A 17,057-nucleotide genomic window follows, 5' to 3' on the forward strand; every position below is an offset into this window, starting at 1 on the left:
TCCAAAGTGACAATCCCAGCACTCGGGAGGCAGAGGCAGGAAGATTTCTGTGAGTTGGAGGCCAGCCTGGTCCACAGAGCGAGTGCCAGGTTAGGCTCCAAAGCTACACAGAGAAACCCTGTCTCAAAAAACCAAAAAAAAAAAGAAAAAAGAAAAACCAAAAGGGGGTGTGGGTGGGGAACAAAATGACAGCCCTGGAAATGCCCAGAGAATTAAAAAAAAAAAAAAAAAAAAAAAAAGACAGCCCCTCAGTTTGGGTTGTAGGAAGATGAATATAAACACAGCAGAAATGGCCTTGCTTTGATTGTTTTTGAGAGAGAGTTTTTTTTTTTTGTTGTTGTTGTTTTGTGTGTATGTGTGTGTGTAGCCATGGCTGTTCTGGAAAGGACCCTGTAAACCAGGCTGGCCTCCAAATCGAGAAATCAACCTGCCTCTGCCTCCCAGTATTGGGATTAAAGATGTGTGCCACTGTGCCAGGCTCCAGCCTCAGCAGTAATGTTCTTTAGCATTTACTTCCTGAACTATAAAATAGACAAGATAGCCAGGCTTTGGTGGCACATGCTTTTAATACCAGCACTCAGAAGGCAGAGGCAGGCGCATCTCTGTGAGTTCAAGACCAGCCTGGTCTACAGAGCAAGTTCCAGGACAGGCTCCAAAACAATACAGAGAAGAACTGACTCTCGAAAAACCCAAAATAAAATAAAATTAAAAATTAAAAAATAATAAAATAGTCAAAAAAAAAAAAAAAAAAAGACTGAGTTACCACAGTGGTTAGGCTTGAGCCCTTGAGCCCTGGTAGCTTAACAAGCGGAGCTTGGCTATCAATAGGCCAATTATACAGGCCTGTGGCTGGGCCATGCTAGCACATGTCTTTAATCTTAGCATTCAGGAGGCAGAAGTAGGTGGATCTCTGTGAGTTCGGGGCTAGCCTGATCTACAGAGAGAGTTCCAGGATAGCCTCCAAAGATACAGAAAAACCCCGTCTCAAAAAACGGATCAATCAATCAATTAATAAAAATAAACAGGCCTGTGGTAGTGAAAGCTGGGAAAAGAGGTTCATTCAATGCGGCCACTTTGGGAAGTCAGACAAATAACAAAGTCCATTGACTCTCCCTCCAACTCCAACTTTCCAGGTCCTGACACAAGGCTTATATTTAAAAGGAAGACCAGAGATGTAAATAAATAGGTAAGAATTGATAGCCAGCCGGTCAAGTGTGATCCCTCTAACTGACATATTGACTGGGCTCCAGTGTGTCCAGCAAGCCAGTTGACAGAAAAGCAGGCAGGTGGATCTCAGTGAGTTCGAGGCCAGCCTGGTCTACAAAGTGTTCCAGGACAGCCAGGAAACCTGCCTCAAAACAAAACAAAAACCAAAAGCAAGACAGTTGGTAGCTCCAGTAAGCCCTTTTGCAAGGTTCACAACTCTGACTCTGGGAGATCTGACTGTCTCTGTGGATACCCACACACTCACAGACACGTAAAAAAAAATGCTAGAACAAAAAAAAAAAAAAAAATCCCTTAAATATGGCCAGTAGAAGTAGGCTTTGCTTTCCAAGAATTCTTACTTTTTTATTTTGAGACGGTCTCATTCTATTTCAGGATATCTTGTCATCTCTTTCCTAGTCCGGTCTCACACTGGAAGCAATTCCCCTGCCTAAGCCTCCCAAGTACGATATTTTGTGATTATAGGTGTAAACCACCTCACTGTTTAGGGGTCCTGTACTGTTTCCTTCCCTTTTCCCTCTCTTCCTCCCTCTTTGTCTCCTTCCTTGTTTGCAATTTGGGGGACCCAGTCCAAGACCCTGACATGCTAGTACTTCCCAGTTAGGTTTCCAGCCCATGTGGATTGATTTTGTCTGTTTTCTTTTTGAGACAGGGTCTCACAATGCAGACCTAATTGGCTGGGAACTCACCATGTAGACCAGGCTAGGCTCACAAGGGATCAGCCTGCCTTGTGTCTGCAGAGTTCTAAGGATCAAGGTCATGCTCTGCCACTCCTAACTTTTTTTTCAGAAAGGGTTTCCTAGAGTCCAGGTTGGTTCTGGAAGCTGAGGGTGACCTTGACCTAGGGCCTCCTGCCTCCACTCCTACAGCATTGATATTGTAGGTGTGTCTCTTGAGGGAGGATTTATGGGTGCTGGGACCTTGACCAAAGGTCAAGAGCCTGATAAGGAAGCATTCTACAAACTGAATTACACCTCCAGGGACCCTGTTGGTTTTCAAAGACCCTCTCCTATGGATCCTCGTGGCTTTTCTTGTTAAAGGTGGAGCATGGCCTGGTCTCTGGTCCTGGCCACTTTGGATTTCTTTCCCATCTAGTGGATGCTGAATGGCCCGAGTTGGAAACCAGAAGCCAACTTCTCCATTCACTTTATCCTCAGCCAGGCAAGGTGGTCCACACTTATCCTCTCTCCTAGGAGAGGAGGCAGGAGGATTGTCAGGAGTTCAAAACCCCATTTCCCATTCCAAGGAGCAACACCTGGAGGTTGACCTGTGACCTCTCCATCTCCTGGGTGCATATGGGCAACCAATGTGCCTGAAGGCACACACACACACACACACACACACACACACAGAGCACCTTTTTTTAAGGAAAGAAGAAAAGCCAAAAACAAATACATAATCCTTAGGAACACAGGATATGGGGTCCTGGCCCCCCACCCTCCCACCCCCGAGATTTTAGCAGTTTAAAAGAATGAGCCATTCTTAACTGTTCTTTGTCATTAAAAATCTTCCGGGGGAGACAGATGGCTAAGAGAATTCCTTTCCCCTCCTAAATAGTTGCCAGGCCTGAAAACTTCACTCACAGTGGACAGATGTGGAAGAGAAAAAGATAAGATAAAATTATTTATGGCTGCCAGAAACAGCTCCAGGTTTACAGACTCAAGGAATAGCCTGAAGCCAAACCGTGTGTTGCATCAATTTAAAGGAAATTTAAGGAAGCCATGGCTAGCATGGTGCTGGGAAACGACTCTCTTACTCGCCACATTCCCGGGCCTTTTTTGGTAGCTAGATTATTATAATTTTTTTTCTTTTTGCTTTTAAGACATGACCTTTGCATGTCATCCTCTCTAATCCAGAGTGGCTATCTGACCCAGGTTGGCCTTGAACTGCAAAGCAGACTGCCTCAGTTTCCAGAGTGCTGATTTTGCAGGCGGGCGCTTGGGAGAAATGAATTCCTCAATGAGATTGCCAGCTCGTTAGATAAGCTCCGAGATCCTGAGCAGCAGGGTTGTGCCTGCCTTCCTCATCACCCTAGGAGGTTGCCCCACCAAGGGCAAAGCATTGTAACAGTCCTGATCCCAAGGAAGATATTCTAAAGAGACACCTGTGCCCCTCCCTTTGGCTATCAGATCAGTGAGACAATGGTCCCCAAGGAAATGGAATTTCCCCAGGAATCTCATGCTGGGCCCAGGGGAAAGGCTGGGGCCTGGTGTCAGCCAGAAAAGGGAACCTGTCTCCTAGGAAGAGATTCCACAGAGTTCTGCCAACTCATCAGGCCACCTTGCAGGAGCCAAGTCAATGATGGGTTAGAGACCTCGGGGATCACACCTCTTTTAATTTGGCTACTCTGCCTGTTCAGTTGCCCTATTTCAGACAAGTCTTGCGTGTTTGAGGCTGCAGGGCTCAGGGTCTGGCCTTAATGGCTCCAGTAACCAGCCTGAGTCATGCACAGGGGTGCTGTTTAAATCAATGGGTGAGAGTTAAGGAGTTCAGAAGCAAGCTGCCATGGAACAACCAGGAAGCAGACTTAATTAGACTTCCCACGATCCATTATGGGACACCCATTCTGCTAAACACATATGTATCAATGAACACCATTTATTTTTTTCTTATCTGTTATTATTATCCACTATCTTATTATTTTACCAGAGAAGGGCTCGCTAATATGGTTCTGCTGTCCTGGAACTCACTATGTAGAACAGGCTGGCCTTAAACTCAGAGACACAGCATTCCCCCTCCCCCTCCCCCATCAAGTCCTGGAAATAAAGGCATGTCTGCTGTGTGTGTGTGTACATGTGACTGGTGAACCAGATTTCAGAATCGGACATCAGATCCCTTGAAACTGGAGTTACAGATGTTTTGGGGCAGCCATATGGCTTCTGGGAACTGAACCCTGGTTTTTGTTTTGTTTTTTTCGAGACAGGGTTTCTCTGTGGTTTTGGAGGCTGTCCTGGAACTAGCTCTTGTAGACCAGGTTGGTCTCGAACTCACAGAGATCTGACTGCCTCTGCCTCTGCCTCTGCCTCTGCCTCTGCCTCTGCCTCCCAAGTGCTGGGATTAAAGGCGTGCGCCACTGTGCCCAACCCGTCTTCATTAAAAAAATAAATAAATAAATTACATGTGTATATGGGGGTCTATGTAGATTTAAGTGTAGGTGGGTAACCCTCAGAGGCCAGAGAGGGTGCAGGATCCCCTAGAGACTCTTGTGAGCAGCTGTGTGGGTTACTTATGTCCTCTGCAAAACCTGCAATCACTGTTAACTGCTGAGCCAGCCGTTTCTCCAGTCCCCTACACTGTTACTGTTTGTGAGAACCCTGTAAGTAGAGAGATACAGAGAGATTTGAACCCATGAATCTTGCCCTTGCTCCCAGCTAAACCCTCACACTCCACCAAACACTGTGCCCCGATTACCAAATAGAGGGAAAGGTTTTGAAGGCTGGCTTTTCAGAGATGACCTCGTTCTGTCTGCCCCCTTAGTGTTTGCATGGAAAACTGTGTCTCTTTGCTATTGCTTTCCTGATGGAAGTTAGACATTTAGATCTGGGTCAAATTTTAGGTATGCACAGGCGTTTTCCATGGAAAACACACGCTCGAGAAGAAGCCCTTAGGTCAGATTAATGTGCCACCCTCCACTCCCATACCCACCTTGAGAATTGACTCTGAAAACTCTGAGAAATGGAAATAAAACTCATAATGGAAGGAATCTAATTCTGGTTAAACATTCGAAGACATAAACACCCATCTTGAACAGAAATTCTCTGCATCTTGTATAGAATTAACCTACAATTGTAGACACTCATGCTGTCATCCATAAATCACTTTTAGGTCCCAGTAACCAAGAAATACTTTGAACAATGAATGTAACATGTTTTTCAGAGACAGAAACTGCAAGCTTGGCCATTCTGGACAAATGGGAAATTTGTTTGTTCCTATTTTTCAAGACAGAATTTCTCTGAGTATCCCCTCTGGTCGTCCTGGAACTCCACCAGGTTGGCCTCAAACTCACAGAGTTCAATTGTCTTGCATTTTCTGGGATTAAAGGTATGAGCCACTACCAACCAGCCTAATGGGAAATTTACATAGCAAAGACATTGTAACAATTTTTTTTGGGGGGGGAGGGTTGGTTTCTCCACACAGGGTTTCTCTGTGTAGCCCTGGCCGTCCTGGAACTCACTAAACTAGACTGGCCTCAAATTCAGAGATGCTCCTGCCTCTGTCTCCTGAGTGCTGGGATTAAAGCTATGTGCCAAGGAATGGTATACACAAGCATATACACATATATTTTCTTTTAGTGGGCCAGTGTTCTTTGTTTAAGGTGGCTGTTAAAGGGACTGGCAAATTTCTCCCTTAATGATAAGAGGACGAGGGTCTTCCTGCCTGCCTGGAACAATTACATTCCTTTTAATATGGGAACAGAGCCTAATAGGTCACAGTCTTGGTAAGCAAATCTTGCAAAAAACAAACAAAAAAAAAATGCAGCAGGGCGTTGGTGGTGCACACCTTTAATCCCAGCACTTGGGAGGCAGAGGCAGGCGGATCTCTGTGAGTTCAAGGACAGCCTGGTCTACAGAGCTAGTTTCAGGATAGCCAGGGTTATACTGAGTAACCTTGTCTTGAAAAACCTGAGTGCTGTGGCTTGGTTGGTTGAGGCTTGCTTAGCATGTGTGAAAGGCTTCATATGATCCCAAGCATGGCAGAAACTGGTATCCCAGCACTCTGAAGGTAGAGAGAGGCAGGGGGCAATAGTACTTCAAGGTCATGGCTTACATAGCCATTTTCAGGTTTCTCATTCTATTTGAGACCCCCATCTCCCCTCCCCCTACAAAACAGAAGCGATTTGTGTCTGAAGAGGTAACTCATGAGTAATTACTGTAATTGGGGGCAGGAGTGTTCTGCAAAGGGTTTCTGATATTGACTACTGGTTTCGGTAACCCAAATGCTCCAGATACATTTAACTTTTTCTTTCTTCTATATTTTTTTTTGGGGGGGGGGGGCGTCTCGAGACAGGGTTTCTCTGTGGCTTTGGAAGCTGTCTTGGAACTCACTCTGGAGACCAGGCTGGCCTCCAACTCACAGAGATCTGCCTGCCTCTGCCTCCCAAGTGTTGGGCTTAAAGGCCTACACCACCACCACCTGGCTTGTTTTATTTTTGTTTTTTTAGGCAGGGTTTCACTGTTTGGCCTGGAACTTTGTTATGTACACCAGGCTGGCTTAGAGCTCACATAGGTCCATAGCTCACTTGCCTCTGGCTTCTGGACTTAAAGACACATGCCACCACTCCTGGTAGTTTTCTGATATAGTTCTGGTTTACGTTTGTGAAACAAGACCTCAAATGGCTCTGCTTGGTCTCAGCTTTGCTGTCTAACCAAGTGTAACCCCAAATTCCTGAGCTTCTTGTCCATGCTGCCTTAATGCTGGGATTATAGGCATGTGCCACCATGCCTGCTGTTTATAGTTTCAGAGGCCTTATTCTGTAGCACAGGCTGGCCTTGGGACTCACAGCAATCCTCCTGCCTCAGCCTGTTGAGTGCTAGGATAAATGACAGAAGTCACTGACCAGTTCTTGTAGTATGTTTTTGTTTTGAGACACAGCCTCTCTGTGTACTCCTGGCTGTCCTGGAATTGCTACACAGAGCAGGAGGACTTGAACTCACAGAGATCCTCCTGCCTCCACCTCCCGAATACTAGCATAAAGGCATGGGCCACCACACTTGGCCCCAGTTATTTATTTTAGATATGGGGTTTTATAGCAGGTGACAATTAGTGTTCAGCATTTTATTATATAGAAAACTTTTTTTTCCCCTCTGGGTTCTCTGGATTCTGCCTCCCAAGGGCTGGGGTTACACCTTGCACAGACTCAAACCGCAGCTGGAGAGCTTTTCCTCCTTCTCTCAGACTGGCAGGCAGCCCCTCACCCCCCACACCCCACCAAGACTCCCTCCCCACCAAGAGCCTTGCAGTCGGGACTCTTGCTAACTCTACACTTCGGGGAAGAATTTAGGGATTTGGTCTCTCCACTGACAGAATTGCCACCGAGGTTGCTCCGGCTTCCTGCCAGATCTCAACACTGCAGATTGCAGAGCTGATACCACCGGAAGGAGAGCTCGGCCGGCCGGCCGCAGGCAGCCTCTCCGCCATCAGATTCTCCCGGCTTCTGGAAATCAAGAGGGGAGGTGTAAGGCGCTTGGCTCCAGTGTCTCACTTCAGTCCAGTCTAAACCGACTCAGAGAGGCCCTCCTGCTCCTCCTAGGGATTCCCACCCGGTCAGAATTTCACACCTGTCACTGCCCCGGGAGGTCCCCTCACAGTTTCCAGGCAGGAATGCTTTGTGTGTGTTGGTGACCTTGTGACCCGGATCTCACTATGTGGGTCTGGTTGGCCTGGAACTGGCTCTGCTCCCCCCACCCCACACACACACCCCTACTCCCAAGTCTTAGAAATAAAGCCAAAAACACCACCACATTTCTCCAAAGCGCGTTGGGTTTCGTGTCCACACTGAAATCCCCCTCTCTTGTTTATTTGAATCAGGTCATTTCTCAATTGCTTTAACTTTGCCTTAAGAACTGGAATCATAGCAAAGCTGCCAAGGCTACCTGATGTTTAAGTGCATTTAGGGGTTCCCAAATGTGAGGTTTTTGCTTGCAAAATAAGTGCCTTAATGACAAAGCCATCGCCCCAAGACACAGTATCACTATGTAGCTCTGGCTGGCCACTACCCCAGACTTATGCCTGCCACCCATGTGCTGAGATTGAAAACATATAAACATTATATAGATTATATATTAAAGTTATATGGATTAAAAACTGTATAGCCACCAAGTGCTGAGATTAAAAACATATGCCACTAGGTACAGGTAAGTCCAAATCCTTTTTTTTTTCTTTTGGTTTTTCAAGATGGGGTTTCTTTGTGTAGACCAGGCTGTCCTGGAACTCACAGAGATCATCCTGCCTCCACCTCCTGAGTGCTGGGATTAAAGGTGTGTGCCACCAACACTCTGACACCCAGCCTTACAACTCCATTTTTAGGTTTTTTTTGAGACAGGGTTTCTCTGTATAACAACAGACCTGGCTGTCCTGGAACTCACTTTGTAGACCATGCTAGCCTCGAACTCACAAGATCCGCCTGCCTCTGCTCCCGCCCCCCCCCAGTGCTGGGATTAAAGTCATGAGACAGCCCCCAGCCTGTTTTCCCCTTAAGACCAGCAACACAAGACCTCTGGTGGTTACAGAGTATTGAATAAAGACTTCACTTTCCTCAGACATTGGGAGTTTATTGATGAAGCCCTTGGGGCACATGGTGATGATTTGGTCGCCCTCTTCTCCTGACCAGTGTCCTTGCCAACCTACACACCAAAATAACCAGATGTTATGGTTGCAGGCAGGAAAATCAAAAGTTGGAGACTAGACTTGGCCTCCTACCAACCCTGAGGGTAGTCTGAGGCCTTGATGCAAAGCTCCACCATAGAAAATGGGCTCTTCAAAGAATAACTGGGTTTTTTTGTTTGTTTGTTTGTTTTGTTTTGTTTTTGAGACAGGGTTTCCTCTGTATTGCTTTGGAGCCTGTCCTGGCCCTCGCTCTGGAGACCAGGCCGGCCTCGAACTCACAGTGATCTGCCTGCCTCTGCCTCCGGATTGCTGAGATTAAAGGCATGCGCCACCACTGTCGAGCGCAAAGAACAACTGTTGGGAGTAGTCACTCATGTCTCCTCTCAACACTTCCATGTGCTGAGGCAGGAGGATCACCAGAACACCAAGTCTAGTGTGGCCAAGGGAGTCCGAGGAAAAACAACAACAACATAACAAGCAGAGAAGAAACCCAAGAGACAGAAAACACTGGGGCCTGGGAGATGAAGATGACTCAGTGGTTTAGAGCATTTACTTTTCTTGCAGAGAACCTAGGAATCCTAGAACCCCCGAGGTCCATGACCACAACCCAAAACTCCATGTCCAGAGTTTTGAATGCCCTGATATGATATCACTTTCAGCAAAGCCAGGGGTGCATTTTCTGCACCTATGTACATACAGGCATGGAATCTCCTGCATATTAAGTCTGAATGAAACTGAAGTGAAACACAGAAACCCTGAGTTTTGGAGATTGGTGCTAAACCCATGCAATCCGAGTGCCTCATTAGCAGAAGGTCGGCTGTATCTGAGGTCAAGCTGCAGAACTTAGGGAGAGCCACTTTTTGTGTCACGATACCGGCAACATGACTAGAAGAGGTGGTGACACCCACCTGAGCGGTGACCTGAGTCTAATGCCCCGAAGTCATTATGAATGACTGTGTCAACTCCTCCTGTCCCCATATCAGTCTGTGAGTCAGGGTACATCTGTAAATCCACAACCAAAAAGAAAAAGAGCCACACAGGCTGGTTCTGTGCCCAATTCTCCCCACTTAGCTCTGTCATTGTGCCTTGCTGAGGATCTCTAAGTGGACACACAGACAAGTCCTGAGCTGGGACTTCATTGACTACCGTTATTGGGCTCCAGGCTGCTGCTGTTCAGGGGGGTGACACTCAAGAGGGAGGCCCTTTCTCCCTTGGGAAACCCAGAGGGCACTTCCCACTTGAGGGGTATAACCTGACAAGGTCCTCTGGCTAGGAGGTTAAAGAACCTCCAATAAATAAATAAATAAATAAATAAATAAATAAATAAATCAAATGTATATATGTGAAAAAGTATATATATATATATATGTGTATATATATATATATATATATATATATAATATTATATATGGGCTGAGCCTATTGGCACAGTCATTCCACAACAGCCCAAGGAGAGACACAGGGAGGCAGACACAGGAAATCAAGGCCTGTCTACTGTCCTAAACCAGGTGTAGGCTATCCACCCAAAGCTTCATGCTTCATGCTGAGACTTTTTTTTTTTTTTGGTTTTTCGAGACAGGGTTTCTCTGTGGCTTTGGAGGCTGTCCTGGAACTAGCTCTTGTAGACCAGGCTGGTCTCGAACTCACAGATCTGCCTGCCTCTGCCTCCTGAGTGCTGGGATTAAAGGCATGCGCAACCACCGCCTGGCCATTCTTTTTATTTTTAACACACATGAATTTCTTATGCTCATGCTGGCCTCAAAGCAGGTCTAAAGCCCCAGATTGAGCTGGAAATTTATGATTCTGCCTCCTGGAGGCAAGACCAAATCTGTACAGCCCCAAAGGGGATCTCTGCCTGTTCTGAGGTCTGGATACCCAGGTCTCAATCAGGCCAGCATCCTTCCCCTCCCAGGAAGATGGTTTTCCAACTCTGCCTGTCTGCCACTTTGCCACAGGCACCACTGTCCATCAACTGTGTACCATCATCATGGTTTCTACAGCATGACAAAGAGGACAATGACCACTAGAATCTTCACTGGATATCCTTTTCATGTATCTCTGCTGGCCTGTAGTAACTCATAGTCATCCTCCTGCCTCTGCTTCTCAAGTAACTATCATGCATATAACTAACACACACACACACACACACACACACACACACACACACACACACAAATTAAAATTTTTGTGGTTGAAACTAATTTGATGGGACACTTTGCTTGGTTGGATTCAGCATAGAACAGACAAGGCATAGTGGCCAAGGTCAGACTGGGAGAGTAGTGACAGGAGGATTCAAGGTTATCCTTAGCTACATAGAGAATCCAAGGCTAACTTAGCCTAGAAAGACCCAGTCTCCAAATAAATAAAGGGAGAAAAAAACATATATAGGAATCCAGAATTCTAGACAATAAAACCTATATCCTTGTTGCTGTTATTCATTGAGATGGAGGCTTTGTGTGTAGTCCTGGCCCCAAACTCAAGACATCTACATGCCTCTATCTCCCCAGTGCTGGGATTAAGGTGTTCCCACTACAAGAGTCAAATCAGTATTTTTTTTTTTTTTTTTTTTTTGAGTTTTTCCAGACAGGGTTTCTCTGTGTAGCTTTGGAGCCTATCCTGGCCCTGGCTCTGGAGACCAGGCTGGCCTTGAACTCACAGAGATCCTCCTGCTGAGATTAAAGGCGAGTGCCACCAACGCCCGACTAAATCAGTATCTTTATCTGCTTCCCCAAATGGAAGATCTAGCTACTTGCTGACAAGGCTTACTTCTTCCATAAACAACAGATCTAAACTGCATTGGAATATGCCTGGAATCTGGGCAGTGGTGGTGCACACCTTTAATCCCAGCACTCTGGGGGCAGAGACAGGCGGATCTCTGTGCGTTGGAGCCAGGACAGGCTCTAAAACCACCCAGAAACCCCATATTGAAAAAAAAAAAAAAAAAAGACTGAATCTCACTATGTACCCTGGCTAGTCTGGAATTCACTATTGTAGACCCCAGGGCCTTGAACTAACGGTGATCCGTCCCCCACCCCAGCCTCAGCTTCCAGAAGAGCAACAAAAAAGGAACCACCCTGCCCAGACTGTAGCCATTTAAAAACAAACAAACAAACAAATCCACTTCCTCCTCTAGGAGTTGGGGCAAGGAAGCCTCTGAAGGTCATTGTGCCCCAGGGAAGCTCAGCTTGGAGGACACAGGGTGGGGATTGGGTAAGGATGGCCCCAGGTGGGGGAGGAATACCAGAGCCTCCCCTCCAGGGGGCCAATGAGCCCTCAGACTATATAAGAACTAGAGCCTTCCCGTCTCCCAGCGGTCTTTGCTCTACTTGTCCAGATTCTGCTGTTGCTACTTGGGATTCGAGCTCGGCTTTTCTCTTTAAAGGTAATTTTTTTTATTCAGTTCTGGGGCTTGCAGTCTAGGACCTTGGCTTTGAGTGAGCGAGGTTTGTAGGCCTGACATTGGTATCTTCCCTCAGCTTTTGGAGGAGACACATTTAGTTTAGACAACATGGTTCAGGCTCAGTAAAACGGATGTGCCTTCCTCCAGACCAAGGCCTTCGTTTAGTAGTTTGGGTTTTCTCTATAGTTGGGAAGCATGTACTGGAAAGTGCTCTGTAGACCGTGCTGGCCTCGAATTCACTGGTCCGCCTTAGCCGAGCCTTCCCAGTACTGGTATTAAAGGCCTGAGCCAGCACTAGGTTTTTTTTTCCCCCCCGAGATAGGGTTTCTCTGGCTTTCCAGGCTGTCCCGGAACTAGCTCTTGTAGGCCAGGCTGGTCTCGAACTCAGAGATCCTCTGCCTCTGCCTCTCGAGTGCTGGGATTAAAGGTGTGCACCACCAACGCCAGGCCAGGTTGCTTTTTTTAGCTTTAAATCAGCAAGGCTGCTGATTGAGCCTCCTGGCCCCACAGGCAGCTGGGTTTCCTCCCACACCACAGGAGGCAGAGGCCTGCAGGCAGTTTCAACAAGGTAGGAATCTAGGAGCGTGTGCTTGGGGAAGGCTATGAATGTCGCAAAGCGTGGGTGGTAGTCACTTGCTTGAGTTCCAGAGGGTCTCAAGCAATTGCATTTGTTGAAGCTGAATTTTGGAGTTTTGGAGCCTGATACTAACCCGTATCCCCGGTTTCTTACATCCAGGTTTTTGGTGCGGAGGATTATGCTGCTCTCAGGACCATGTCAGCCTGTGGTCCTCAAACTTTGGGGGCACTTTTTGTTCTGTAATAAAGTGCCGCCAGGTTTTGAGCGTTACCGGCTGACAAAACGGGCGATTTCCCCAGTTCTTAGTGACTCTCAGCATTCACCTAGTGTGGGGCGCTCTTTGGACTTGAGCTACATTGGGTCTCTTGGTAGCACGTGTCTGGGTTAAGTGGTGTCCTGGGAGCTGGAACTCTGGTCATCGAGGGGACAGTGTTGAATGGGAAGGTTAGGGAAGGAAGGATTCCCTTGGGACAGTAGTAGCCAGGAACTGTATTGGAGGGGAACCTGGGGAGTCAAGGTGCCCCCAGGCTGGAGGGGACAACCCACATAGTGGTCATCAAAGTGGTTGCCCTCTCTTGAATCAGAACTAGAAAGTGCTTCCACTTTGTGCCTCCCTGTGTGGGGCAAGCACCGCAGTTGAGCAGAGTAGAGGCATTTGTGCACAGGCGCTGAGCTGAGGCTTTTGGGTTGCTGCTCCACCGTGTAAAAAGGAAGCAGTTCTGCTGTGAGTTCCCTGGACCTTAACGGAGCCTGGTAGTGGCGAGAGGTAAGCTTCAGTTGTCATTTTGAAGCAGGGCTTTTCTCCAGTCACTTTGATCTTTTACCCCTTGGATGTAAGACATGTCTCAGGGTTTTGGATGAGAGGAATATTTCAACCCATGATTGAGTTGATAAGTGAATTTTTCAGGTTTGTGCATCTCTGGACCATGTCAGCCTGTGGTCCTCAAACTATGGGGGCACTTTTTGTTGTGGAATAAAGTGCCGCCAGGTTTTGAGCATTACCGGCTGACTGAGCGTTCCCCAGTTCTTAGTGGCTTTTCCAGGATTCCTCTAGTGTGGGGGGGGTTTGAGACAGGGTTCCTTTGTGACTTTTGTAAGTTGTTGGAACTAGCTCTTGTAGACCAGGCTGGTCCAGAGTTCCGCCTGCCTCTGCCTCCCGAGTGCTGGGATTAAAGGCGTGCACCAAGGCCAGTGTGTGGGGCATTCTTTGGACTTGAGCTACATACAATGCGTGTTCTTGATAGCAGGTGTCTGGGCTAGCTGCAGTGTTCTGGGACTCCAGGCATGGTGGGGAGGTTAGGGAAGAAAGGACAGTAGCCAGTAAGTGAAGTGTCCAGGGTGGGGGCAGGGACAGGAGTCTACAAGCACTCAGGCTGGAGGACAACTCACATAGTGGTCATCAAAGTGGTTGCCCTCTCTTGAGTCAGAACTAGAAAGTGCTTCCACTTTGTGCCTTACTGTGTGGGGCAAGCATCCCAGTTAAGCCCACTGGAAGCATTTGTGCACAGGCGTTCAGCTCAGTAAGGCACTCAGTAAGGAGCTGCACTGCTCAAATCTATGTATTGGGGTTAATAATTTGAAACCGCCGTGTTAATACAGCATCGAGTATCCCACCTTAATACATGGGCAAAATCCTTAAGTGGACGTGCAGGTCCTGTAGGACACCTCAACCTGTGATACTCAAACTGGGGGCTCTTTTGTTTTCTTGGAAGAAAAAGTGCCGCCAGATTTTGAGTGTTACCGATTGAGAAAGTATTCCACAAAGACTGACGACTTAAGCCAGGCAGATTGGTACATGAATGAATGAAGGCTTGCCAAGGCAATACAGGTGCTGCCATCTGGAGGCTCGCACAGTGACTGCCAGGGCTCCTCCAACTGCATCCATCTTTGGACATGGGGACTGGAAGCCCCATTGGAGCATGGAGTTTCCCTTATCTTGGCTGGAGATGAATTCCACTGGATACTTGTTGTATTCAGGTCCCTGAATTAAGATTCTAATGATGGGATGTAAAATCCAAATCTGTTGAGTTGAGTACCAGGCCAGCCTGGTGGACAGCCAGAGAAGGGACACTGACGCCTATACATAATTTGGCTTTTCCCCTCTAACCCCACAGTGCTGGGTTTAAAAGGTGTCTTTTCCGATTTTCAGGCCTTACACAATTGAGATTCCTAACAGCTGTTCTACAGGTTACTGGCTCAGCACCGTTCAGATCTCACCTGCTCCACTCAAACTTTGGGGACACTTTTTGTTGCTTGGAAGAAGTGCCGCCAGGGTTTTGAGGGTAGCCGCTTGAGAGACCGCTGCAGCTGGCCAAGGTGGTGGTTGTTGTCCATGGGGTGGCACTCAAATGTCAGGAGCGCTCTTCTCGTTTCTAAAGTGGAAAGTGTTTCGACATTTGGGTGTTGCCTGTGGGTACCGCCTGCGCTGTGGATGGATAGCCGCTCGTCTTTGGGGGTTTACTGTGCAGGGAAGTGAATGATGGTAAAGCAGGTGGGGAGGGTTGAGTTTGTCACCAGGTTCCCTTAAGCCACTGAGCTGCCTTCTTCCCCAGGCGCGCTTAACAGGCTCTGGACCCTTGGTGATGTCGCAGCCCATCTGGATCCATCTTGTGAGGTCCCAGACAGGAATACTCAAAATGGAGGTGCTCTCCAGGCCTTGGGAAGGGGAAAGTGCTTCCATTTTGTGTGTTGCTGTGTGGAGAAGGCACCGTGGAACTTCCGTCCGCCGGCCTTTGCTCGCTTGGGGACACTCAAATGTGGCGCACTCTTCTGGATGGAGTAGAAAGTGCTACACTATTTGAGTGTCCCCTGGGAGCACCTGTCCCTGAAAAGAACAGTTCCTGTTCTAGACCCAAGTGTTCACTCACTGCCCAGGCTCTAGGTGAGGAGAGTGACGAGGTGAGGTCCAGCTACCGTGGGAACTCCAGGCTTCTTTGGGTTTGAATGAGGACACACGAGGCCTGGTCAGTCTCAGCCAAGGCTGAGTTGTTAGTGTATGGTGTCTGCAGCATGACCATGCATGTGGGGGCTGAACCACCTCTCCCGGTCCCCAGGATGTTCAGTTGGCAATTTTTGTTCAATAAAGTCTTGTTCTCATGGCACTTTGTCTTCAGTTTTCTGTTAACTGTATGTGGCAGGGTTGGGAATGACTTTGAAGGTTGCTTCCTTGTGCTTTCTAGGGATGGGACTCCAGCCTTAGTTGCATGGGTCACTACCCTTTTGGGGGCTGGGCCCCCATTCATGCCAATTTTAGTTAGGGAAACTCCTGGCTCCACCCTCCTGGAGGCTACTATCTCTGGAGGCTACCATCTCAGTGTCTGACTCATTCCTCACAAGAGGACCTAACAATTTAGTTTGCTTGACAGCCCTGTAAGGATTAGGCAGAGCTTGCCAGAACAGAAGGTTTGGAGAGGTTTTCACTTTAGGTCAGGGAATGACACTAACAGTGTCTGGGGTTAGGATTTAACATGCTTCTGCAGAAGAATGGAAGGTGGTAGCTAATGAATCAAGGCCCTTATAGAAACAGATACACTCCAATCCACTTGCTGTTAACAGAGCTTATGAGGCACTTTGAGAAAGGGAATTTGTGCAGGGCACAAGTCTTTTTTCTGGGATTAAGACATGCTACTAGGCCAAGTGTTTTGTAGGTCCCCGTCCCCCCCCAGACAGGGTTTCTCTGTGTAGCTTTGGAGCCTATCCTGGCACTCGCTCTGGAGACCAGGCTGGCCTCTAACTCATCAGCCTGTTGGGATTAAAGGCATGCACCACCAATGCCCGGTGTTTGGTAGGTTTTTTTGGGGGAGGGGGTTCTGGAATCCCAGTACATTGGCCAGGCTGGCCTGACTGCTAGCTGTAAGGGTGCCTACCTTTGAGCCCATTCTTACTCCCCGTGTCAGGTCACCTCCCCACCATGTTGGTTCCTGTGCATCCCTGGTCCTCACGCTTGGTGGTAGGCACCTTTACAAGGTTCAGCCCTTTACCATATTGACATTCAGATGCTAGCTACATGCTCTTGCCTGGAGCTGGTGTGATTATAAGCTGTCGTGTGGGGACTGGAGTTCAAACCCCAGATCACTGGAAGCTCTCTGCTTAGCCAGTTGCTTTTAGCCTGGGCCTCCCTGTGGCTCTGTCTGCTCTTGAATGACTTGCCTTTGACTCAAAGGCTTTAGCCACCTTGCACACCCATTGTAAATGTTTTTTCATTCCAGATGCCAACCATTGGCATGCAATCTATATGAAGAGTCCTGGGTTTCAGGCAGCCAGTCTTCAGCTGGTTCATGCTCCCAGCCCTCTTGATATGTTGAAGGGGCATTTGTGTGTCTAGCAGATACAAACAGTCCTGTATCTTACTGGATCTAAGTCCTCTGGAACCTTGGACCTACAACCCCAGCTCACGTTGGATTTTGTGCTTTTGTTTGTTCTAGTATATATTTCCCAGGTGTGAGTACAGTGTCTAGTCAAGTAGGAAGGTTTATGAAAATTTCTAAGGTATTTTCCTGTGATGTCAGGGTAGGTAACTATTGGCCACCT

This window comes from Cricetulus griseus, chromosome 9 (assembly GCF_003668045.3).
Source record: "Cricetulus griseus strain 17A/GY chromosome 9, alternate assembly CriGri-PICRH-1.0, whole genome shotgun sequence".
NCBI lineage: Eukaryota > Metazoa > Chordata > Mammalia > Rodentia > Cricetidae > Cricetulus > Cricetulus griseus.